This window comes from Nematolebias whitei, chromosome 15 (genome assembly GCF_014905685.2).
Source record: "Nematolebias whitei isolate Nwh7 chromosome 15, NemWhi1, whole genome shotgun sequence".
NCBI classification, from domain to species: domain Eukaryota; kingdom Metazoa; phylum Chordata; class Actinopteri; order Cyprinodontiformes; family Rivulidae; genus Nematolebias; species Nematolebias whitei.
The window spans coordinates 12,481,139-12,502,479 of NC_056512.1; the positions used below are offsets into that span (position 1 = coordinate 12,481,139).

Below are 21,341 nucleotides of genomic sequence, written 5' to 3' on the forward strand. Positions count from 1 at the left end.
GCTCTGCTGCCCTTCAGTCAGGTGTCACTGCAGGGCCAGCTTTTAAGAAGCGACAGCAGACGTTTCAGAACCCTGCACACACACACAACATTAAGATGAAGTATGTGCTGCTGAAACACAGGAAGAAACTGTGTTCACCAGAGAAATATTAGTTCTGGTAAAATATAACGGGACTGCTGAGATTTCTCAAAGAAGCTGCAATTTAGTTATTAAAGCTACAAGCTAAAAGCTAAAAGTAACCATTCACACAACTATTTTCAAAGCTAATCTGAATAGTTTTAAATCAAAGCCACAGAACATTCACATGATCACTGCTCTCGGAGCAGGTGCCTGTTTTAATGTCACCTTGTTAAAGCCCTGACAGAAAAGTAGCAAAGAAACTAACGAGCTAAACACTCTGCACGAAAACAAAGCATTGATGCATGACAGGATGAATTGAAAGCATGGATAAATGACAGGATGAACTGAAATCATGAACATATGACTGGATGAATTCAAAGCATGGATACATGACAGGCTGAACTGAAAGTAATGATAGATGACAGAATGAATTGAAAGCATGGAAAGATGACAGGATGAGCTGAAAGTATGGATAGATGACAGGATGAGCTGAAAGAATGGATACATGGCAGGGTGAATTAAATACATGGATAGATGACAGAATGAATTGAAAGGCTGGATAGATGACGGGTTGAATTATCTAAAAAAGTTAAATCTGGTCCTCTGGACATTCAAAACAAAAACCAAAACAAAGCAAAACAACAAAAAAATGTAGAAACGTTTCGTCTCTCATCCAAGAGACTTCCTCAGTCTGAGGTGCTGTATTCAGCTCAGTCTCTTAAATAGCACCTTCTCAGAGTGGATCAACCAGTTTTGCTGCTGACAACCAAAACCAGCTGATCACATGCTCAAGAAGGACCATCAGCCTAACAATGGATCATTAGCACACTGATGGCTGTTTACTACTCACAGAGGGCTGAGTGATACTAGCAATCACAGCATTGTAAGAGGGGGACAGTTGAACCCGGAGGCCTCCACCCCTGTTTAACGATTTCTTTTCACAAAGATGGCCTCCTTTACTCCTCTCTCAAAAAAATGTTCCTCTCTATCCAGGATGTACACATCTTCATCCCTGAAAGAGTGACCGCTGGCCTGGAGATGAGTGTAGACCGCAGAGTCCTGGCCTGATGATGTTGATCTTCTGTGCTGGGCCATCCTTTTGGCCAGTGGCTGTTTAGTTTCCCCGATGTAAGACTGATCACAGCCCTCCTGACACTGAACAGCATACACAATATTACTCTGTTTGTGCCGGGGGACTGGATCTTTGGGATGAACCAGTCTTTGCCGTAATGTATTTTGGGGTTTAAAAGCCACTGGGACGTTATGTTTAGAAAATAAACGTCTCAGTTTCTCTGATACTCCCTCAACATATGGAATGACCACTGGTCTGGGTCTGGGTTCCTCCTTTTCACCTGTTGGCTGACTGGAGTCCTGTTTGGGTTTCTTCTCTGCTTTCAGGAAGGCCCAGTTAGGATACCCACATTGCTCTAGAGCCTGTCTTGTGTGGGATTTCTCCTTCTGCCTGGCTCCTGAGCTAGTGGGGACGCTGTCTGCTCTGTGATACAGAGTCCTGATGACTCCTAACTTGTGCTCCAAAGGGTGATGGTAGTCAAACTGCAAATACTGGTCTGTGTGGGTGGGTTTGCGGTACACCTCAGTTTGCAAATGTCCTCTATCAGAGACTGAGACCTCACAGTCCAAGAAAGCCAACTTGCCATTCTTTTCATCTTCTCGTGTGAACTTGATGTATTTATCCACAGAGTTGATGTGATCGGATTTAATTTTAACCCAGGTGTCGTCAACATACCTGAACCAATGACTTGGTGGTGTCCCTGAAAAGGACGTCAAGGCTCTCTTTTCTACCTCCTCCATGTACAGGTTGGCAACAATAGGAGAAACTGGAGACCCCATAGCACACCCATGTTTCTGCCTATAATATTGCTCCGCATATGTGAAGTAGGTTGACTGCAGGCACAGTTTCAAGAGTTGACACAGTTGTTCTGTGGAAAGTGTGGTCCTGCTGCTCAGAGTGGTGTATGATTTTAATCTTAAACTGACCACCTCTACTGCATCATCAACAGGAATGCACGTAAAGAGTGATGTGACATCAAAAGAGACCATTGTTTCATCAGTCTCCATGATGACATCCTTCACCTTATCCACAAAGTCCATGGTGTTCTGTATGTGGTGTTCTGAGCTGCCAACTAAAGGGATGAGTACAGACGCCAGATATTTGGAAACATTGTAAGTGGCAGAGTTAATCATGCTAACAATTGGTCTTAAAGGTACACCTTGTTTGTGGATTTTAGGTAAACCATACAGACTAGGTGTGGCTTCCCCTGGGTACAGTCTGTGGTATAGAAAACAGTCAATAGCCTTGTCCTGCTCCAAAATTTTCAGGCAATTTATCAATTTCTTCTTGTAACCACTTCCTGGATCTCTTTTCAGAGGTTCATAAGTGGTTAAGTCACTAAGGAGTGTAATAACTTTCTCATGATAGCAGGGGCGATTCTAGGATTTGACCTTTAGGGGTGCTTAGCCCCCAGTGCTGAAAATGGCTCTTTGCTTGAATGACACGGCGATCATATAAGTTCAATAGTAAACAGTTATTTCAATGGATCAGATGATTGTTTCTTAAACTTCTGTTTTGTTTCTGAACCATCACAGAAAACAAAGGCAAAAGGTCTATAAACTGAGAAGACAAGAAAAAATAAGACAGAACTTTATTGTTCCCACAGGAAGTTGTTGAAGGGCTTAATCATAATGATTAGAACTGTCCAAAATAAGTGAAAAATAAATTAATATTGCATGACAAATCTAACATTGAATCACTTTTTGGGTTTTAATTCTCTGATAAAGAGTGGTGATGGTAAAGTGGTAAGGAAGCACTTCACCCTATGATAAATTGTATTTTTGCTCTTAGTTTCTCCAGAGGGAGCAGTTGTAGTGGGCTCACTGTACATCACCCTGGATAAGAGTACAGCAAAAGCAAAAGTCTAATGCAATAATTGCTCTGAAGTAGGTTGGGGAAGATTAAACAATTTTATAACCTGAAAAATAATACATCTAAGTAAAAGTACTGTAGTGGTATTTTACCATGAATCCAGGTGACTGACTGTGAGTAGTTTCACGACTGCAACAACAGAGTATATCTTAGAAGTTTTAGCGTACCATTTAAAGTACAGTTTAGCATATCTTAGATCCTTATATACCTTTACTTTTTATATTTTATACTTTTGCTATTTTTGGATGTAACTGGGACCTTGTGTACATAATTTTGTTCTACCTCATACCACATGTGATGTGAATGACAATAAAGAAACTTGAACATAACTGACTGTTCTTGCCTTCATGGCTCAAAAAACATTGTCCACAAGGTAGATGGTGGTCTAAACATTTTTAAAAGCTTTTAATGTTGATCACACATATAAATCAAATGTATCAATCAAAGGCAAATAGATTAATAACTTGTTTGTAATTCACAATTTCAAATAGTCAGTAAATTTTAAAGAAGAAAGATATGAATAGCCAGAAAAGAATGAAAATCTGGTTATAATCCTGATTAACCCACAACAAAAACTAACATCAACAACATCTAAGCAAATGTTGCTTTCTATTTTGGCAGAACTAAACTGTGTCGCCTAACCTTTAGGCTGGCAAATCTGTCAATAACTTTTTCAGAACTGACCGTGTTAAGCAACTCCTTCTCAATAGACATTACAGCCAGATCATTCAGCCTGTTTTGCCCCATGGTCCTCCTGAGCCAGGTATGGAGACGACGCAAGGCACTAAAGGACCTCTCACAACTACAGCTGCTAACTGGTATTGTCAAAGCAGCTTGAACAGTAGTTTTAAGTGAAGGGAACATGTCAGCATCAAGTAAGTTGAAAACGGTCAATATGTCTTCAACACCACCAGCCTCTGTTTTGCGTCTCATGTAATTTTTGGCTACCATCACCTCTTCTGACTTGAGGTCAATGTGATAGTGAAGTGCCAGTGCTGACAATGCTGGCTCAGACAAGAATTGGTCTGATGTTGGTCTGCATGCATTAATTCCATTTAGTAATTCCTTACCAACATCACAAAAACGCTTCTCAAGTTCTGCCAACATTCGATCCAAGCAAGGAAACAGTAGCTTTTGTTTGAGGTCTTCCAACTTTGATGTACTACTAACCTCACTGCCTGCCCCACAAGCAGACTCCACAACATATTCCTCCATTTGTTTTGCCTTACGCCTCTGAAAAGGAGGATTGTGGGTTGATATTTGGTTAGCCTCACATAAGGCCATAGCTTTGGCATGAACATTTACAGCAGTGGCATCATTGCGTTTCTCCTTGAGAGAATCAATTACTGCATTTTTGTATTCCACTGCTTGGGCGAGATCAGTGGTCTTATTCTGCAGGTATCTGTGTAAACATGCTGTTACAGACAGGAGAGTGTGGAAAACAAACAGCAAGTACACTGTTGAGAATTTACAGAGTTTTGCCTTCAGTCCTGCTGCTAAAGGTGTGTTGATGGCAGATAGGCATTCAGCGATGGCAGGGAAGTTGTCAAGTACTGCATTTACTGAACGAAGTTGGCAGGCCCAACGTGTGTTTGACAACTGGACAAGTTCACTTTGCTGCAATCCTAGCTTTCTTTGCACGTCTACAAACTTGTGATGGTTCACAAGAGAGACACTGAAAAAAGAGTAGACACTTTCCAGAATCTCAAAAAGCTCTCTGGCCTCAGAAATTGCTCTGCATGTGTGGCACAAGATGATGTTTAATTCATGTGCATAACAATGCACATAAATTGCTTCAGGGTGCTTCTTTCGAAAATGGGCTTGGACACCCCCTACTGGCCCACTCATAACTGCTGCCCCATCATATGCTTGAGCCACACATTTCAAATCATCAATACCTTTCACCACCAACTGGTCTTCAATTGCAGTGGATATTGATGCAGCATCAAAACTGTTCAACTCTGTAAGGGATAGGAACCTTTCCTTCACAAAACCCCCTGAAACATATCTCACACAGATCGACAACTGTTCAGTTTTTCCATCCCTTGCTTCATCAGCCATAATGGCATACATCTTTGACTCCCTCATCTCACTTACAATAGCTGCTGTCACATCCTCGGAACAACATTGTATCATTTCATTCTGACAAGCAGATGAAAGATAGGTGGTGTTTGATGGAGGAGTGTACATTTTCAAAAAAGGGTCAAACATTTTCAGAAGATCCATGCATGCCAAAAATGCTCCTTTATTGTGGCTGTCAGCTGACTCATCATGACCTCTAAATGGAATACCCTGTTTCCCCAGCATACAAGTCAATGCCACAATGCGCTTCAGGTACTCCCTCCTCTCACTGATGTCAGAGGAAGTTGCACTCTCTATTTGCTGCAGAACACTGCCCTTAGACAAACTAGCTCTATAGCTTTGCCAGCAAACCACACTGTCTTTATGTGATTGTGTGGTTTCATGCTTATAGAATAAGCTCAGTGCCTTTCTCCAATTTTTCACCCCACCAGTCACAAAAACGTCCCGTTTTAAATTTTTGCCAAACAGCCTACAACTATAGCAAAATGCAGCATTCCTTGCAGGAGAGTATTCCAGCCAGATAAAACTCTGGAACCAGTTATACTGAAAGGCTCTCTTCTGTGTGCCAAACATACTTTGTGGGTACTGAGGCAGCTTTAGTTGTTTAGGACCAGTGTCCCTGTCACCTAAATCAGAGGCTACATTTGTAGACACTGATACTCCAGAGTGCTGGCCAGCCTGCTCTTCAAGCTCTTCTGCTTCTTCATGTACCTCTCCAGTCTGCTCCCTCTCTCCTTCAAGATACTCTCCCTGTTGTTCTCTCTTTCCTTGAATAGCACAATTCAGAATAAAAAAAATTAATAGTGGCTTAAATTAGTTCTAGATAAAACAGGTGTAAATATAATATGAATACAATGCTGTTTTTTTCATATTAACAATGAAGTGTTTTGTCCCTATAAAAATCTAGGCTTATTTTCTCACGTGCTTCTTCCATGTCTTGCTCCCTCTCTTTGTCCTCGCTCCTTCTCTTTTTTCCTTTTGTGGACATTGCACTCAATCCATCCATCCATCCATTATCTTTACCTGCTTCTTCCACTCCCTCTCTCTGTGTGCTCCTTTTTCCCTCTTTGTGCATACAAACATTTTTGTACAGAACTTATTCAAAGTAATCTTCAAATAAATAAAGCAAACAAATGCTGTGCACAATTTCCATTCATAAATATCACTGAAATAATTCTAAATTAATTAAAGAATGTATTGTCACTTTGCATATGTGATTGCCCATTGCAAAACATCATTGCATTGCAAATTGCCATTAGAAAAAAAGGTGCAGATAATATGAGTCTCCCTCATAAATGTGTTTAAAAAATATATATGCAATGGTCTTGACGATTGTTTTTTATTTCTAACCTGGTTCATCTTGCTCTCTCTCCTGGGCTCGCTCTCTATCCTCCTCTCCTCCTCCTTGTGCTGTCAGTGTCAACCAGTAAGTAATGTCAATAATTTATCAATCCAATAAGTACAGGCAGGTTACACTCATCAACATTATATTTACATGTTTGCTTTTTTAATATTGGGTTACTAGGCTGCTCAGTGGGGATGTTTTATATTCCCTTACCTGAACCTGGCTGTGGTGGGCCTATTTTTTTAAAGAAAGAGCGAATGTCCATCTATGGAAAAGTAGAAATTATGGGTCAGGGTTCTGCTGTTCCACTGTTTCAGTTCACTCTCCATGAGGTGGGCCTATCAAAGTTAAAGTACAAATCAAATTTCTATTCACAGGCAAACAAATGTAGCTTAAGGTTAAACTTTTTTTTAAAAAGTCACTAGTAGGTCTACATATAACGCAGTGGCATAAAGTAGGCTACCTAACTTTTTAATTTCTAGCTAGCCACCACAGTTTAAGAGATGTAGTGTAAGCTAACTTTAAGATAAAAAAATCACTAGTCAATATGAAATGGAGCTGTAATAAGTTGCAACATATATCTACATTAACACACAAAACAAAGCACAGCTAGCTTTAGCATTAAACTTTAATTACCCATATAGTATATATATATATATATATATACGAAGTGATTATGACAGAAAATGGAGGATTTTACTTGCAGTTACTTTGTACAGGTGAACATGAGGTATTTTCTGTTGATCACTGTTAAATTCAGCTGCTCATGAGGTCGGCCGCTGGACTTTAGACATTTTTTCCAATGATATATTTTTTTAATGAAATCGCTCAGACCGCAAATCGATCGTAATACAAAACCCCGACAACGCAGTCAGATAAAAACATGCAGCGCCTGAAGGTAAGGGGCGTTCCCTTTGAGACAAATGCGATCACCGATTGGTTAGATGAGGAGCTTACTGGAATGATTGACAGCTGGCGCTCAGCATCCGACTCGTAAAAAAATAAATCATAGATTTTACTGGCCCGTTTAATGCGTGTCATTCCATATTTATTCAAGATTTTGGTGAATCTAAAGTTTAAGAACCGAGTTTCCTTACAAAATGGTTTTCTAAAATTTTTAGGGGTGCTAAGCTAAAGTTTAGGGGTGCTTCAGCACCCCTAAAAAGAGGCTAAAATCGCCACTGCATGATAGTCTTTCTGGTTCAAAATCACTGTGCACCTTCCTTTGTCTGCTGGGAGAATGATGATGTTTTTGTCCTTGCTAAGAGTGGTGAGTGTGTCCCTCTCCTCTCTACTGATGTTGGAAGGTGGTGGTTTGGCATTGCTGAGGCAGGCTGAAACTTTGATTCTGAGCTGTTCTGCTTCAGCCTCTTTAATTTTGTTGTTGCGGATGGCTGACTCAGTAGCTGTGATCATCTCCACCAAAGGAATTCTACTTGGTGCAACCGCAAAGTTCAGTCCCCTGGCAAGAATCTCTGTCTCCGGCTGGGTGAGCTGTCTGTCAGATACATTCTTCACCCACTTTTCTGTGTCCCTGGCATGCAATTGTAATTGAAAGCATGGATAGATGACAGGATGAACTGAAAGCATGAATAAAGAACAGGATGAACTGAAAACATGGATAAATGACAGGATGAACTGAAAGCATGGATAGAAGATAGGATGAATTAAAAGCAAGGATACATGAAAGTATTAATTGAAAGCATGGATAGATAACAGAATGAGTTGAGAGCTTGTATACATGTCAGGATGAATTAAAGACATTCCATACCATACCATTTTATTTATAGAGCACTTAAAACAGCGACAGGGCCAACCAAAGTGCTGTACAGACAGAAAAACAGGCAACACACAAAGCAATATACAAAATGAAGTAAATCAGAATATAAATGGACTGTACTTATATAGCATCTTTCTATCTTGTCGAGATACTCAAAGCGCTTTACAACACAATCTGTGCCTCATTTACCCATTCATACAGCACTCTACTAGATCTCTACAAAGATAATTGAACAAATCATTCTAAGGATCAGTGCTTTTATCACATTCATACACCGATGGGACACACATCAGAGGTATTGATGGGTTCAGTGTCTTGCCCAAGGGCACTTCGGCATGTGACTGCTGGTGGATTTGAACCCCCAACTATTGCATTGGAGGACGACTGCTCTAACCACACAGTCACAGCCGCCCCATAGACATAAAAAATTGCAGACAATAAATATAACGACTAACCAGTGTGCAGCATACAGGTTCAAAACACAGATCATCTGGTGTTGAAAGCTAGTGGGTTTTTAAACGGGATTTGAAAACAGAGACGGAGGGGGCTTGTCTGACAAGCAGAGGTAACTCGTTCCAAAGTCTTGGACCTGCTGCAGAGAAGGCCCTGTCACCTCTGTGCTTAAGACGAGTTCCTGGAACTGTGAGAAGTAACTGGTCCGCTGACCTCAGAGAACGTGGTGGGACATACGGCTGTAGCAAATTGGGGGGGAGAAACTGTTCAGCGATTTAAAAAAGTTAAATCTGGTCCTCTGGACATTCAAAAAAACAAAACAAAGCAATTTTTGAATGTCCAGAGGACCAGATTTAACTTTTTTAGATTTTTCTACCTGGATTATTGAGCATGCATCAGGATGTTCAGCGATTTGTAAACATACAGGAGTATTTCCTGATGTTCGATGTTCACATCCTGGATAGAGAGGAACGATGATTTGAGAGAGGAGTAAAGGAAGCCATCTTTGTGAAAAGAAATCGTCCATCATTAAACGGGGTGGAGGACTCCGAGTTCAACTGTCCCCCTCTTACAATGCTGTTATTGCTAGTATCACTCAGCCTCCTGTGAATAGTAAACAGCCATCAGTGTGCTAATGATCCATTGCTAGGCTGATGGTTCTTCTTGACCATGTGAGCAGCTGGTTTTGGTTGTCAGCAGCAAACTGGTTGATCCACTCTGAGAAGGTGTCATTTATAAGACTGAGCTGAATACAGCACCTCAGACTGAGGAAGCCTTTGGGATGAAAGACGAAATGTTTCTACATTTTTAGTTTTTGTTTTGCTTTGTTTTGTTTTTTGAATGTCCAGAGGACCAGATTTACCTGTTTTAGATTTTTCTACCTGGATTATTGAGCATGCATCAGGATATTTTGAACCATTTTGGCCAGGATTGCCTCAAACTAGTTAGAGAATTTGAGAAAACAGCAAGGAAGAGGGCAGACTACAGGAACCACTTGCGATTCAACCTCAGATGTCGACAAAGTGGCATCATTCCCAAGAGCCTGGAACTAAAATCTTCGGTCAGCGGGCACCGGGCAAGCAAGATCCTTCAGAAGGCACAAACCCAGCTGCTGAATGAACGGGTGAGACAGACCAATTTTACTATTGAGGCCTTGAAGGCCAAAGAAGAGCACATTAAACAAAAACTAACAACTTGCCTAGATCAGACGACACTTCAGCAAGTGTTGGACTGTACAGATGGTATGGTATATGGTATAAAGTTTATTAATTTTAAAAAAGTACAAAACAATTCCATAACAATATAAAAAAGATACAAAATATTTAAAATGAAAGGCAGCAGAAAGAAGAAAAAAATCTCATTATTTCTGCCCCTTTTATCAAACAATTATTTCAATCATAATAATTTTCAAGTAACAGAACGAAATGAATAACTCTTTCTAATTTTTCTAATTCTAATACAAAAAACACACTAAGCTACTTCATATACCTGTATATTTTTTTTAACAATCCAGTTTTGATCTTTTTCTTAAATGTACACATTGACTTGACATTTTTAACATCACTCTCTAGAACATTCCACAATCCAACTCCTTGGATTGAGGAAGACCTTCCCTTCAGACTAGTTCTGAATTGTGGTTTGACAAATATCTCTATCCCCTTAAGATTATAACAACTTTCTCTTTTAACAAAATGTCTGGATATTTAATGGTAATGTGTTATTTTGAGCCCTATACATAACTGATAAAATACTATAATCTACCAAATCATGGAACTTCAATAACTTCAGTTGATAAAATAATGTGCTTGATGGGTGACTGTAATGCTTTCTGGTGATAATTCTTACAGCTCTTTTCTGTAAAATAAAAATAGGTTTTGTAAACGTTTTACACACTTTCCCCCAAACATCAATGCAATAGATTAAATGTGGAACAATGATTGTGTTATACAACATGTACAGAGCTTTATCATTTAATAATTCCCTGACTTTGTATAGTACTGCAATAGATTTAGCTATTTTTGTTCTTACAGAATTTATGTGATTTTTCCATGTTAGCTGTTCATCAGTGATTACACCCAAAAATTTCATCTCATTAGCTCTACAAATCTCAACACCCTCAATTTTAAATGGATCATCAACAGTTCTCTTTTTGTTACTGAAAATCATGTATTTAGTTTTATCTAAATTTAATGAAAATTTATTAAGTTTTAAACCAAGTTTGTATTTTATCAAATTCTGTCTTCATCAATTCCAACATGTTTTACATCTTTACCCAAACAAAAAAAAGTGGTGTCATCTGCAAAAAGGACACATTTGCGGAGTCCTGATACATTTACTAAGTCATTCACATATAAAATAAATAACTTTAGTCCAAGTACAGAGCCTTGAGGAACTCCACACGTGATATTGCAGAGGTCAGATCTTACACCATTTATTTGTACAAACTGTTTCCTATCTTTCAAATAGCTAGATACCCAGTGCAATGCTGGTCCTCTTATACCATATTTATTAAATTTTTCAAGGAGAATAGTGTGGTCAATAGTATCGAATGCTTTTTTTAAATCAACAAAAATACTAACACAATATTGTTTTTGATTGACAGCAGTAGTTATTTGTTCTATTAATTCCACGAGAGCCATTGATGTAGAGTTCTATTTTGTATAGGCTTTGCCCTTTAAGGCTTTCGCTGATGGGTTTATCCCGTTATGCGAAGCATCACACAGAAAAAATTTAGTCCACGCCGACCTGCTGTGTGGGCCCCACCCGGTCCGTATAAGTTACGTTAAGAGCAGGTAATCGGCTCCCATTTTTCTTCAGCAAGCTAATAACACTGACCTTCCAGCCTCAACGGCCACGTCGCTCCCTGCCGTCGGCGCACTCCTTTCGGAGTTGCCCGACATTATCCGGGAAGCTGCTGATATGAAGGGACTTTCTGTTCCCTAAATGCAGAAGTCCAAGAGCTTCTGATAAAAGAAATAATCTCCAGAGTTCCCAACGGAGAGGAAAACACAGGTTTTAACTCACGTTACTTCCTGGTCCCCAAACGGACCGGAGGGATGAGACCGATTTTGGATCTGTCAGCTTTCAACAAGGCGATCATGGACAGACCGTTTCACATGTTGACAACCAGACAGCTGTTGGACAACATCCAGAGAAACGACTGGTTTGTTTTCCGTCGACCTAAAAGATGCTTATTTTCACATACCGATCATCCCCAAACACAGAAAATCCCTGCGTTTCTCCTTTCAAGGGATGAAGTATCAGTACAACAGGCTGCCGTTCGGGTATTCCCTCGCGCCTCGTACGTTCTCAAAGTGTGTGGAGACAGCCCTGCATCCGTTACACAGAGCAGGGATGAGAGTCTTGTTGTACCTGGACGACCTGCTGCTGCTGTCACGCTCCAAACAGGAAGCAGTGATGCAGGCTCAGGTGTTGACATCACACCTGTTAAATCTGGGCTTCGCCATAAATTGGAAGAAAAGCTTGATTTTCCCGGCCCAGACAATTGCTTATCTGGGAGTGGAGTTAAATTCAACCACCATGAGGGCTCGTTTATCACAAACGAGAATCGACACTTTAAAAGACCAGCTCCGTCACGTAAGACCTGGCAGAGTGGTAACAGCTGTCTCCGTCATGAAGCTGTTAGGAACTATATCATCAGCTCACACAGTGGTCCCGCTGGGTTTATTACACATAAGACGCCTCCAGAGGTGGTTTGCGCATCTGCGTGTGGACCCAGTAAAACAAAAGAGACGGATGATCACTGTTCCCCCCTCCGTGAGTGCAGACCTCCGACACTGGGGAATCACCCTGGTTCTGTCGGAGGGAGGCCCTGTCAGCAGACCCACGTCACACGTGCCAGTCTTCACGGACGCGTCGCTGTCAGGCTGGGGGGGGGACATGCCTATCTCAAGCAGTAGGGGCACTGTGGCCCCATCACACATCAGCCCACATAAATGTTTTGGAGTGTTTCACGGTGCTGAACGTGATTCAACACTTTGCTCCTGTGCTACAGAATCAACACGTTTTGATTCACACAGACAACAAGGTGACTGCTGCGTACATAAACCGGCAGGGGGGTGTGCGCTCAGCCCAGATGTTACACATTGCGCGAAAGCTACTGTGTTGGGCTCACCAAAATCTGCTCTCCATCAGAGCAGTTTACATACCCGGTGTTCTGAACAAAGGGGTAGATGTGATGTCCAGGGGCGGTCTACGTCACAGGGACTGGACTCTCCACCCGGACCTGATGACTCAGACATGGCAGAAATTTGGCAAAGCAGCTGTGGACCTGTTTGCGACACGAGAGAACGCTCAGTGTCAACTATGGTTTTCTCTGAGCCCGCGAGACGAACCACCGCTGGGGGTAGATGCGTTTGCCCACAGCACATGGCTCAAAACGCTTCTGTACGCGTTTCCTCGACCCCCTCTGATTTTACGGTTCTTGAACCGAGTTCAGGTGGAGGGATTGACAGCTGTCCTGGTGGCCCCCGAGCGCGTGAACGCACCATGGTTCCCAGTCCTGCAACGCCTGCTGTCGTGGCGCCAGTGGAAACTGCTGTGGAGGGAGGATGCTCTCCTTCAGGCAGGAGGAGCGATCAGGAGTTACCCAGAAATAGGCCAGCACCTGTGGGTTTGGCCGCTGAGCGGTTCCGCTTAGAGAGGATGGGTCTCCCACAGGATGTAGTGTGCACAATCCAGGATTCACGTGCTGCATCTACCACAGCGCTGTACACATCAACGTGGACAGCTTTTCAGCACTGGTGTACAGAGAAGGGTGTAGAGGCCACCTCATGTCCATTAGGCGGCGTGCTGTCTTTTCTACAACAGCTGATGGACAGGAACTTAACGTTCATCACGATTAAAATGTACACTGCAGCCATCTCTTCCTGCCACAAAGGGTTCAGAGACAGAACAGCTTTTAATCATACGCTGATGAAGCATTTTCTAAAAGGTATACAGAGACGCAGGCCTGTTTCACGCCCACTTGCTCCACAGTGGGATTTAACGCTGGTCCTGCAGGCCCTGATCAAAGCTCCATTTGAGCCTCTGGATCAGGTTCCACTTAAATTCTTGTCTCTTAAAACAGCCCTGCTGCTGGCTTTAACATCCGCTAAGAGAGTGAGTGATTTATCTGCCCTCTCTGTCGCTCCGTCATGTCTCAGAATTCAGGCTGACGGCAGCTCAGCTGATTTAAGACCAAACCCAGCTTTTATGCCTAAAAACATCACAAGCTCCTTTAAATCAAGAGCGATATGATGACGATAATGATGAGTCCAGCTACAGGCAAGAGGTGGAACACCTGGAGAGCTGGTGCAAAGAGAATAACCTTCACATCAATGTGAAGAAGACAAAGGAGATGATTGTGGACTTCAGAAGGAACAAAAACATCTACACCCCCCTGAACATAAGAGGATCTGTGGTGGAAGTGGTCTCCAGCTACAAGTACTTGGTTGTACACATAAATGACAACCTCAGCTGGAGCAACAACACCACCAGCCTGATCAAGAAAGCTCACCAGAGACTCTAATTCCTCAGACGGCTGAGGCGATCTGGTCTGGGAAGCTCAGTCCTCACCTCCTTCTACAGGTGTGCAGTGGAGAGCATCCTGTGCTCGAGCATCAATGTGTGGCATGGAGGCTGCACAGCTGCAGAAAGAAAAGCTTTGCAGAGAGTGGTGAAGGCTGCACAGAAATCTGTTGGAATCAGCCTCCCCACCATCACAGACATCTACACCTCCAGATGCAGGAAGAGGGCCACCTGCATCATGAAGGACCCCACTCACCCAGCACACACACTTTTTGCCCCACTCCCCTCAGGAAGGAGGTTAAGGAGCATTAAGTATAGAACCACTAGACTGAGGAACAGCTTCTACCCTGAGGCTGTTAGACTCATGAATCTCTAACTAGAATAATCACTGTGAAAAACCATATAATGTTGCTGCTGATCTGTTTCAATGTTGATGTGTTCATGCGTGCACATCTGCTCACAGACTCATGTTCATGTTTGTGCTGATGTTCAATGTTTTATGTCATGAGTGCTTAGTGTATATTTAGTTGATGTTTTTCTTAGTTCATATCTTAGATGTTATTACTGTTTTTCTTATACATTTTATTGTTGGATGTAACTGGGACCCTGTGTACATAATTTCGCTCCACCACATGTACCACATGAGGTGCGAATGACAATAAAGAAACTCTGACTCTGACTCTGACTCTCTGATATCATTGGAGGGGTTTTTCCCACCCCCCCACAGATCAGAAGAAGAAGCATCTTTCCATCTTCTCTGTCCGGTGCGGGCGTTGACGTGTTACATAGCGCGCACAGCTGTAATGCGCCAAACTCAACATTTGGTTGTGCATTACAGAGATGCATCAGCAGGTCGCCCGTTATCCACCCAGCGTTTGTCACACTGGCTGTGTGAGGCCATTTCTGAAGCCTACAGAGCATCAGATTTAGAGCCTCCTGCCAACCTCAGAGCACAATCGACCAGGGGTATCGCATCTTTGACTGCCTTGCATAATGGTATGACAATGCAGGGCATTTGCACTGCGGCCGCGTGGTCAACACCCTGCTTATTTATTCATTTTTATCTGCGTGATTTGACAGTTCGTTCCATGACACATTCTGTCCTTAATGCTCTAACAGAATGAATATTATTGTTTTCACGGAACCCTGTTTAAGCTCACATCTGTTTGCATGCTTTACAGTGTGAGATGTTGTTATCAGTCACAAGTTGTGTCTGTTATTTTGGTTTTATTGTCACTAATCAGTTCATGACTATTGTTACCAATCAGTTCATTTGATTAATAATCAGTTCACTTGTTATTATTAATCTTTTTATACTGTTCAGCCATGAATCAGTTGGTTCATGCCCCCCCCCCCTTTTCACAACATCTTCCTTCCCCGTTGAAATTTTCTGGGGCATTCATGCTTTTCAGAACGCATAGTTACACAACATGCGTCTGTGCATGGCACACATAACTACGCAATGAATAATTATGCACATGGGGAGCTGAGTGACAAGACGTTTTTGTGGGCAAGCTTCTGTCTCATACTGTGTTCGAATGGACCCAGTGAGGCGAGGACAACATTCGCTTCGCCCTTAACCCATCAGCGACAGCCTTAAAGGGCGAAGCCTATACGAAATAGAACGTTGGTTACGTACTGTAACCCCAGATTCTATGAGTATAGGCGTAGCCCTTTAAGCGTCGGGCCTCACTGGCTCCTAAATGGCTGAAGAAAAAAATTAAGCTATTTGGGAGCCGATTACCCACTCTTAACGTAACTTATACGGACCAGGTGGGGCCCACACAGCAGGTGGGCGTGGACTAAATTTTTTCAGTGTGATGCTTCACATAACAGGATAAACCCATCAGCGACAGCCTTAAAGGGCTACGCCTATACTCATAGAATCTGGGGTTACAGCACGTTACCAACGTTTTTTGCTCTAAACCCATACTGACTGCTACTTAGAATGTTTTGTTTAGTAATAAATTTATCTAATTTGGTCACAAATAGTTTTTCTAGAATTTTTGAGAACTGTGGTAATAAGGATATTGGTCTATAATTATTGAACACACATTTATCACCATTTTTAAAGAGAGGAACTACCTTAGCTGCTTTCATATTGTCTGGAAATATTCCTTTTGAAAATGATAAATTACAAATATATGTAAACGGCTCGATAACATAACTCATTATGTCCTTTACAAACCATGTCCACCCAGTCTTTCGATCTCTTATCTGTAAGATTCTTTACAACATTCATTATTTCATCTTTGTCAGTTCAATTAAGAAAAATACTGTTGTCACAACCTATAACTGAATGGTTCACATTATTGTCTACTTTTGGTATTTTAGCTGCAAAGCTTGATCCAACGTTAACAAAATAATGATTAAATCCATTTACTATTTCATTTTCATCATGGATCTCATTGTCCTCCTTCAAAAAATATTGTGAAATACCTGTTTTTGTTAGGAGTGCGCGGGGAACCCAGATGATATGAGACCCAGAACGAGGCAGACACAGGGGAAATACAAAAAAACAGTGTTTATTATTTACAGTGAGTTAAATGACATCCACAGGCTGCTTCTCTGAGGCTCCTGGAAAGAGGGACGACAGGTTATTAGCTGTCCAACGGGGAAGGCCAAAGTTGTTTGATTAATGAGCGTTTGTCCTTACAGTCCAACCCGAAGGGGAGAGGTGGTCCTTCAGTCCAAGGAGAACGAGCAGCAGAGGGAAATCCAACGAGAGTCCAAAAGGGGAACGAGGAAGGCTGGCACTGGAGGCAAAGAGGCACGAGGAATACCTGAGAGGCTAAGGGATCCAAATCAGGTCACGAGGGAATCCAAAGAGCACGAGGAACCAGGAAACTAGAAAAAAGAGCAAAAGGTGAACAAATTCTTTTCACCAAGACATTTGTCTCATAACAGTACAATACCATAAGAGGTGATATGCTCCAGCGTTGAGTCACACCGGACTGCAGCCTTAAGTAGATGGAGAGGCTCATCAGGCTGATGGCCGCCAGGTGTTGGTAATCAGCGGCCATCAGCAAGGCAGGCTGCAGGCAGTGGGACCCTTGCAGTACCCCCCCTCAAGAATCGCCACCTGGCGACCTGAGGCGCTTCTCGGGGTGGTCTCTGTAGAACCTGGAAATTAAACTGGGGTCAAGGATAAAGGACCTGGGGATCCATGACCTCTCCTCAGGACCGTACCCCTCCCAATCGACCAGGTACTGGAAACCCCTACTCCTGCGCCTCACGTCCAAGATGGAACGGACGGAGAACGCAGGGTGGTTGTCGATCAGGCGAGGCGGCGGAGGGAGGTCAGATGGAGGATACAGGGGACTGAGGGAGACAGGTTTCACTTGTGAAACGTGGAACGTGGGATGGATGCGCATGGCCCTGGGGAGCTGGAGGCGGACCGCAGAGGGGTTGATGATACGGGTGATGGGAAAAGGACCAATGAAGCGGGGGGCCAGTTTGCGAGGGGTGTCCCACAGCTTAATGTCCTTGGTGGACAGCCAGACTTGCTGGCCGACCTGGTAGGCGGGCGTCTCTGAACGGTGGCGGTCAGCAAACCGTTTTGCCTGGGCTGCGGTCCTAAGGAGGGCTGCTTTGGCCTGGCGCCAGATGCGACGGCAACGCCTGAAGTGGTGCTGGACGGATGGGACCGAACAGTATGTCTCTGAGTCAGGGAACAAGGGAGGATGGTAGCCTAAGGAGGCTTCAAAGGGGGACATGCCAGTGGCAGAGGAGCGGAGTATGTGCATACTCCACCCAAACCAAGTGCTGGCTCCAGGACGAAGGGTTAGACTCGACCAGGCAACGCAGTGTGGACTCCAGCTCCTGATTGCAGCGCTCGGCTTGTCCGTTAGCCTGGGGATGGTAACCAGAGGTGAGGCTAACGGACGCCCCGAGCGACTTGCAAAAGGAGTGCCAGACCTGGGAGATGAACTGCGGGCCTCGGTCAGAGACAATGTCCGACGGGATCCCATGGAGCCTAAACACGTGGAGGGTGAGTAAATGGGCAGTCTCAAGGGCAGAGGGGAGCTTAGGGAGGGGAACAAAATGGGCGGCCTTAGAGAAGCGGTCAACCACCGTGAGGATGGTGGTGTTGCCGTCAGATGGTGGAAGGCCGGTAACGAAATCAAGGGCAATGTGGGACCAAGGGCGACTAGGGGTCGGGAGGGGGAGCAAAGGGCCAGCCGGGGGTTGAGTACCGGACTTGTTTCTGGCACAGACAGGGCAGGCAGAAACAAAGTCCTTGATGTCTGAATTCATGGAGGGCCACCAGAAATGGGTCTTGGTGAGGGAGAGCATGTGGTTGACTCCGGGGTGACAGGAAAGCTTATTAGAGTGAAGCCATTGGAGCACCTGGGACCGCATGCTGGAGGGGACGAAGAGGATGCCGGGGGGACCACCACCAGGATCTGGTTCGGAGAGGAGGGCCTGTTGGACGGTGGCGGTGATGGGCCAAGAAAGAGAGCCCACAATGCAGGATGAAGGGATAATCGAATCAGAAAGCTCGGGGGAGTCTGGTGGAGCAAACTGCCTGGACAGGGCGTCAGGTTTAATGTTCTTGGAGCCCGGGCGGAAGGTCAAAACAAAATTGAAGCGATTAAAGAAAAGCGACCAACGGGCCTGACGGGGGGTCAGACGCTTGGCGTTCCGGAAATAGATTAAGTTCTTATGGTCTGTCCAGATTAAAAAAGGTTTCTCAGTGCCTTCCAGCCAGTGCCGCCATTCCTCGAGAGCGAGTTTGACCGCCAAAAGCTCGCGGTTGCCCACATCGTAATTTCGTTCAGCTTGGGAAAGACGACGAGAGAAAAAGGCGCAGGGATGGACCTTGTTGTCCAGAGGAGACCGTTGGGAGAGGACCGCCCCAACCCCAGTGTCAGAGGCGTCCACTTCCAAAATAAACTGGTGCGCGGGGTCAGGATGGCAGAGGATGGGCGCCGAGGAAAAGAGGGACTTAAGCTTCGAGAAGGCGGCTTCAGCCTCCGGGGTCCAGTGAAAGGCTCGGGCAGTTGAAGTGAGCTGAGACAGGGGGGCGGCGACACGACTAATTTTTAATAAATCGTCTATAGAAATTCGCAAACCCCAGGAAACGTTGTAACTGCTTCCTGGACTCGGGGGTCGGCCAGTCGACTACCGCCCTGGTCTTTTCAGGGTCGGTTCGGCAACGACCACCCTCAAAAATAAAACCTAGAAAAGAGACAGTGGAGGTGTTAAACTCGCACTTCTCAGCCTTAACGAATAACTGGTTCTCCAGCAGCCGCTGAAGAACCATACGAACGTGGGCCGTGTGTTGAGCGGGGTCGCGAGAATAAATAAGAATATCATCCAAATAAACGAACACAAAATTACCAATAAAGTTGCGCAGGACGTCATTAACGAGCGCCTGAAAAATAGCGGGGGCATTGGTTAACCCAAAGGGCATAACTAAATATTCGAAGTGGCCCTGAGGAGTGCGAAAAGCGGTCTTCCACTCGTCGCCTTCTTTAATACGGACGAGGTGGTACGCGTTTCGGAGATCAAGTTTAGAAAAACAGGAAGCAGACTGCAGCTGCTCTTTAAGTGAGTCAATAAGAGGAAGAGGATATTTATTTTTAATTGTTATGTTATTTAAACCGCGATAATCTATACATGGCCGGAGTGATTTATCTTTTTTAGAAACAAAGAAAAAACCCGCTCCCACAGGGGAGGTCGAGGGTCTAATGATGCCTGAGGCAAGAGATTCATTAATATAGTTAGACATAGACTCCCTCTCAGGACCAGAAAGGTTGTAGAGTCTGCTTGACGGCAAGGGGGCGCCAGGTAACAAGTCAATCGCGCAGTCGTAGGGACGATGAGGAGGAAGTGACAAAGCGCGTTGTTTACTAAAGACGGCCGCCAGGTCGCGGTATTCTGCAGGAACCAAGGAAAGATCGATCTCCTCTAGAGGAGGCGTGTCTCGAGGGGACGCTTTAACAGCTGAGCGCAGACAATTGCTGAGGCACTCGTCGCTCCATTTATCAACACAGCCGCGCTCCCAATTAATAACGGGGTTATGGTTACGAAGCCAAGGGAAACCTAGAATTACTTGAGGCGTACAAGAATTGAAAACGAAGAAATCAGTCATTTCATGATGATTTCCTGATATAATGACATGTAACGGTGGTTTTTAAATTAATACGGGTCAACGTGTCTCCGGTTAAGCCGGCGACAGAAATTGACGGAATTTCGCGAGTCGGAAGAGAATATTCTTTAACTAAATCAGAGCTAATCAAATTTTGTTCAGCGCCTGAGTCAATAAGAGCTGAAAAAGAAAAGCGACGGTTTTGTGTTTGAATGACCATGGGAAGTAACAATTTAAATGGGGAGGTTAACGCAGACGTTCCCACCAGTAACTGCATACTTTGATTGTTTTTGTGTTGTTTTTTGCTTTTATAACTAGTGTCGACTCTCTGCTGGTGTATAATCGCCAAACGCTTTTTAATCTTCGACCCGATATTAACAACTTGGCTCCGTTTGTGAATGACAGCCAGAAAACTTTTTTCCCTCCATTTCTGTCGGACGTGCCGGCCTACCTGTGCCGCGCCCCAGCTCCACCAGCGCGCAGAGCGCGCAGACGTCGCGGGAGACGCAGCGGCCAGCTGGTCAGACTGAAAGCTCAGCTGGCGTCCTCCCTATCCGCTCTCTCTGAGTTTGGAGCTGCATCTAATTGTTTTATCTCATGGCGCTCCCTGGATCTCATCAGCTCTTCTCTGGCTCCTGTTGTTGGCCTGGGTGAGGGACAACCTGCGCGATGCCTCCCCCCCCCCTCGTCCGAGTGCGCGGAGTGAACCACCACAACCTGCTCGATCTGGCTCCTGCGTCGGATCACACCCCGGCTGCTGTTGGCCTGGGTGGGGGGCCGCTGCTGCGTGGCCTCTCCTTTCCTCTCCTCCGCGTCCGCGGAGTGAACCACCATAACCTGCGGCTGCTGGACAGAGCTCCACGGATGGATGACGTCACCCTGGCTCCATCTCATGTTCACATGGCTCTGGTTAATGCTAGATCTTTAACAAACAAGACCTTTATTCTGAAGGACTTCTTCACCTCCCGTGGTCTGGATTTTTTATTCATTACTG

At 44.2% G+C, this 21,341-nt stretch overlaps 1 protein-coding gene across 1 annotated transcript in view; it reads left to right on the plus strand.

Annotated features, from left to right (window-relative positions):
- LOC119421959 (regulator of G-protein signaling 9-like) overlaps positions 1-21,341 on the plus strand; it is a 106,472-nt gene that overhangs the window by 5,792 nt on the left and 79,339 nt on the right. The gene's annotated exons all lie outside the window — the stretch shown is intronic.